Genomic DNA, 6,033 nt, shown 5'->3' with positions numbered 1-6,033 from the left:
GTCTTTGGGCTTGCGCTCTGCAGTGGATGCTATTGCAAGACAGCAGTGAGGTGTGACGCGGGGATCCCGCTTATGTTTCAGAAGGATCACTTTGGCTGTTCTGCTGAGAATAAGCAGTGGGAGGGAAGTGGGGAGGCTGTGGGGAGGTTCCTGCAGTGATCCAGGCAAGAATGGTGTGCTGAAAATGATTAGCAATCCAAATTACCGGGTTGTCGGAAAAGTCATGCCGTATTTTTGTCTGTTTTTCATTGCGAGAATGCATCATGACTTTCCCGACAACTCAATATAATGGTCCAGGCAAATGCTTGATAGACTGCGTAAGCTAACCATTTAAAAGCTATGCAGAGTCCATCGTCAGAGCTCCCCATTCCACTTTTCAGATGAGAAAACTGAATTCAAAGAAATTAAGGCCTTCCCCCGTGTCACATCACACATGTAGTTAATGGAGGAGGCAGGTTTCAAATCCTAACTATAAGGCATAGAGCACCCACTGTCTGCAGCTTGCTGTGAGTCACCGAAGATTGAGTCCCTGCCCTCAGGAGCCACAGGGGACAGATGAGAGGGGAGGGACACATATGCACAGATGACAGGAGGGGAACAGGGCGCCCTTCTGTGCCGAAAGCATGCTGTCCTCTCACAGAACTTTCCCTAGATGCCCCCAACAAGTACACGGCTCAGGGAGGAACCCAGTAGGCCTGGGGTGACTTTTCAAAGGCATGGAGCCAAATATGAAGAGCCAGAAGAAAATAAAAAATAAAAACAAGAAGACACATCAGACCGGCTTCCAGGGTGCAGAGGAAATGCCAGGAAGGAGGGTCGCGCTCCACGTCAGGCTCGCCTCTCTATTTCTCCATCCGCTTTGCTTTGCCCTTCCCACCCCCTCTCTCTTTGCACCAATCTTGACTAAAGAGGGACTCCTATGTCCTTGCCCTTTCTCCCTTGCAAGTAACTACAGTCTGTGAGAAGCTGACATGCTGCGCAGAGTCCAGATCTGTTTGCCCACGAGCCCCAGCCTTGACCTTTCCTACATTGCACTGGGCTGACGCCGTGGTTCCCAGACTCCCAACTTGGCTGGTTTGGGACTCCAGTGAGCCAAAGGGCGCCTTGGATGCGAAATAGAAAAGCTCCAGGAAAGGAAAAGCTGGGTCGTTTCCCCCTCTCTTCCTTCGCTCCAGCCTTGGAACGCCTTTGCAGCCTGGCTGGTGACCCGGCCCTGTCTCTGCAGCTCTTCTCTCTGCCATCCCTTTGGGATGGTCCTGGCTTTCCTTCTGCAGCTGATCTCTGGGTTGCTTTGTTGCGTTTGTTATTTATTCTCTTTGGGTTCTCAGATCATCCATCGCCAATGTAGCTGATTCCAGGGATTCAATTCCTCCTGTTTTTCCACACTTAAGCAACTTCTGCTTTTCTTGAATGACATACAAGCATACTTCCAAACAATAGAAAGCCACGCACTCGTGAATGTGCCACCTTAAAAACAATACAAGGTTCCAATTTTCAACTTTTTGCCTTCAGCTGAGTTCCATCACAGATTTACAAGGTAACGGTAGAAATTTCATTTGAATAGAAGTCGAAGTGTTTACAGTCAGAAAGGTAATTTTGAAAGAATAAGCATCAGTTTCTTTAAAAGTTTTCCTAATGAATTAAGACACATTATCATCCACGAATTTTCTAAGAGATCCATCAATATTTAATTTTCTTCTGAGAACCACATTAGGATTAACATTACAAAGAAAACAGGCTTTTGTTCCAAGGAAAAAAATGTATCTCAGTGATACGGTTGCTTTATCTGATAGCTTCATAGCTTCGTTAGCAAAACACAGGGTGTGTGGGGGGGTGTTGTTTATACTGACAACAGTATCTTTTTCCTGAGTTTCTGCCCCTTGCTATTTTTAAAAACGAAGCACCATTTTGCCAGCAGGAAGGCAGGGTACATAAAACTTTGCAGCATCTGGGTCTCTTCCAGAATGTTTGGCTAATCTTTGGGTGATCTCAAGAGAAGGTAATGGAAGAATTTTAATAGTTAGCAGGGGTTATGTGAGCTCCTCTTTTTATTACCTGGGTCAGCTAACACNTTTTTTGCTTTTTTTGTTTTAATTTAAGATGAGGACGTGATGGTCTTCGCAATGCACAGGGCTCTGTACATCCCCATGACAACCTACCTCCTCCGCATCCTCAGCTCTCCTGATCAGGTGCCTCTGAGGTGGGACCTGGGCTAGTCCTGACAGTCCGCGTTAAGTGGGCAAATCAAACAAAGACATCAGTGAAGTCAAGGGCGTACTAAGTCCCCCTGGGAAGGGTTGCACCTTGGAGGGTGTTGTTAAACTTGAGCAAAGCAAGGAGAGGTAGGGTTTGAGTTGTAGGTAAGGGCTGGCATTCCAGGTGGGACAGGGTGAAACACCACCTGCTTTGGGAATCAGGATTGCTCTGGAAAGGAATTCTATGCTCTCGTTGGTCTTGCCATCTCTACTTCTACAAGATCTGGATAGAGTCCTACTGTTCCTAGCCATGAGTCAGTGGTGGGCCCTATATCAACTCCTCCCCTGTGGACTTTCTTAGAGGTCAAAGCCCTCATGAATGAGCCCAAATACCCTGTTCCCTGGGGATCTTTCCATAAAGGTTCTCATCAGAGGACTGCTGTGTGTCTTCTGTGAGACTGCCCTATACCCTGCTTGGACCACACACTTTAACATCTTAATGTACTAGGAGAAAGAGGTATTAAATATGACACTCACGTGCTAAGTTCTCATTCACTGTATAGTTATTTACTCAAGGGATAGTCACTGAGTGTCGATTGGGACCCACTTCCTGCCTTAGATTCTAAGAATATAAATTCAAATACAACGTGAGTGCTGACCCCCAGGGCCTTGGAATTGGTTTAATGACTTTATGAGCGCGTGTTGCGCAATTTAACCAGGAGTCATTCTGTTTATGGGGACTGTGAGCTGCATTTCTTAACTAGCTCGTAACAATTCCCCTTTTGGCCGGGACACAGAGGGTATGCAGACCATCCTTGCTGATCAGCACTGCTGTGCTGTTGGCTGACTCAGTGGCCACACAGGGAAAAGGCAGGAGAAGGACCCTGTGGTCTAGAACATAACCACCAAGAGGACTTTTCTTGGTATACATTTGGGTATGTAATATGTAGTGAGAGAATGGAGCGATACATTTCAGGTGCTATCCCTGAGCTCTTGCTGAATGAAACGTCACCCCTTGTCACCCTCTCTCTCTGTGTCTCTAGGGATGAGCCTGTCTTATGGGTTGGAGGGTAACATGATTTTGAACTTTTCCCAGTTTTTGCATCTTAGCCTATATATGTCCTCCACACTAGTGAGAAAAAGACAACAACAAAAAAAATACTTTTTAAAGAAAAAATGAGAGCTCTTACTTCTCTTTGCCCTCAAGAACACAATTCTGAGTAAAGTGAGTTTCCTGTCAGTCTGGGAAGCAGGAAATCAGTGCCTTGTGGGTTGATTCATGCAGCTGGGCCTGAGGGGTGGGCCCCTGCCCTGTGACACAGGGGAGAAGCCGTCCTCTCAGCTCCCCTGGTTATCGGGAACATGGCCAGGTCCGGGGCACCATGGGTCCAGCACAGGTGGCATATGATGTGACAGATCTTGGCTGCAGGGACCCCAGCCAGTTTCATGGTCTTGGTTGTGGCATCTCCAAAGGAGGCCAGGCTCTGGTTGTGACATTGCGGAGGGATGTCCCCATGCCTGACTCTGCATGACCTTCACTGCTTCTGAATTACGCCATGAGCTCCCTGGACAAGACATACCATGTCAAGAGAATATATGTCCCCCAGCAAGTTGACAGGTCTTCTCCCGAAAGTAAAGATGAAAACCTGTAAAGCCCAGAGAGAGGGTATTCCGCAGTCCTCACCCTCTGAAACAGTGGAGCGACAGCTGTCCCCAACAGCCTTCAGTTTCCGTGCTGGCCGCTGGAGCTGGTGCCATGGAAAGATAGCATCCCCTGGCAAACTTCCGAAGTCTCTCACGAGTCTCCTTTGGCCACAGGGGTCTCTCGAAGCTTTGGCAATCTCACCAAGACTTTAAAACAGAAAGGCAACCAGTCAAGACGAGGGGCTGGGAGGTAGGGAGCCTGCCTGCATTGGAGCCCCAGTTTTGCTATTCACCAGCAAATCACATCTGGGAGCCTCACTGTCCTCATCCGTGAAATGGGAATGATGAGAATCTTACAGTATTGCTCTAAGATAACGCCCTTGTTTGTGGCCTTAAAGATTCATAGGAATGCTAGTTATCATTATTACTGACCATACAAGTTGCCAACTCCAATGCCACCTCTTTGCCATTCCAGGTCTTTGTTTTCTCTGCTGCCCCTGCCCTCCTGCCAGTGACCCGTGTGATGCTGAGCACAATCCTTAACACGAGACCTGTCAGAGAAAGGTGTGGGGTCGTCGGTCACCAAGCACAGTCCAGGCAAGTTGCTGTTGAGGTTTTTAGTTTCTAAAATGGGGTAGAAAGGGGCACATCTTGGACCAATGTTGTTGCCTTGTTTTTGGCTTCTCGTGTTGGTGAGCTCTGTGGGGGCCTGGGTAGTGTCTCTCTGGTTTACTGCTCACTTCCCAGCACCCCCTTGTGACTGCTGATCCTCATACATGTTGGTTGATTCACAAATGTGTTTTGGGGACTGCCTCAAGGAAACCCAAAGCATCTTACTTCTTGTACCAATAAGCTTATTAATGAATCTACTTTTTGGGAGACTTGACTTTCTTCAAGCTTCCTATGGTGACTATCTCCTTCACGATAGTTTATTTTCACCTAATTGAAGTTTCCACTTTACCTCCTTCTTTTAAGTGAAGCTGTCTAAAACAAACAAACAAACAAACAAACAAACAAACAAAGAACAGCAACAACAAACCCTGGGTGGTAACAGGGGCAAGTAAGAATGCAGGCCCCATTACCTGATCTGGGTTTAAGTCCTGTCTCCACTGTTAGCTGAATGACTTTGGTCAAGTTAATTTACCTCTCTGAGCCTTGGTTTCCTTATCTATAAAATGGCAATAATGTGAGTATTCACCTTTTGGAGAGCAGTTGACGATCAAAATGTGAAAGTTTATATCAAGTTCACAAAACAGTGTCTGGCACGTGCTGACTGCGCCACAAATTGTGACTGAGCGTGTAGTGTCTGCACCTGGAAGACCAGCCACCTTGGCCTCCATGCCGTCTCGCAGGCCTTTGTATGTCACCAACCCACCCGGTCATCTGCTCCTGTGGGGCACAAACCTAGTAGATGCTGCTCGTTGGAATTAGCTGCACGCTCAAATCCACAGCTGTCTTCATCTGCCTGGCAGATGTCCCTGGAGAATTTCAAAGTCAGCATGTCCAAATTTGAACCCATCATCTGTCAGAGCAACATCACCGTCCCGTTGGTCACCCATGTCAGAAGCCCAGGACATTCCCGGGCTCCTGTCCCCAGACTCTGAGCATGTGATCACCCCGCCGAATGGACCTCCTTGTGACATCTAGAACCCAGCCCAGGCTCTAAGTCCCTCTGCCTGGCAGGGTCCTTAACCGCTCACATTGCCCGCTGGTCTTACCTCCAGTACCGTGGGCCAGTACTGTCAGAAATCCAGTCCTTCCCAGCCATGGACAAAGTCACTCTAACAAACGATCACACAACACTCTTGCTCAAAAATCCTTCTGTAACACCTGCCAACACCAGGGAAAAGGTCATACCCCTCATCATGTCATGCAAGGCCCCTCATTTTTCAGCCTTTGCCTGCTACACCCCTCCTCCCATCCTTTGCTCCGGCCACCAGAGGACACCACTGTGCTTGTCGCTGGTGTGCACTGTCCTCTGCCTGGAATGCCCCTCCTTGGTCCTCCTGATAAAGCCCCCTTCATTTATTAAGGCTCATTTGATTGTCACTTTTCCATGACTCTTCCCCAGGCCTGAGGCACTGACCCCCGTCTCTCTCTTACCTTTTTTTTTTTTTTAAAAAAAGACTTTTATTGAGAAATTGGGGGAAGGGGACGGACAAGTTGCTATCCTTTTGTTCTTCAGTCTAGTTGT

The sequence above is a fragment of the Hipposideros armiger genome, unplaced genomic scaffold (assembly GCF_001890085.2).
Source record: "Hipposideros armiger isolate ML-2016 unplaced genomic scaffold, ASM189008v1 scaffold_137, whole genome shotgun sequence".
Classification (NCBI taxonomy): Eukaryota; Metazoa; Chordata; class Mammalia; order Chiroptera; family Hipposideridae; genus Hipposideros; species Hipposideros armiger.
Note: the sequence above shows the minus strand (reverse complement) of the source record.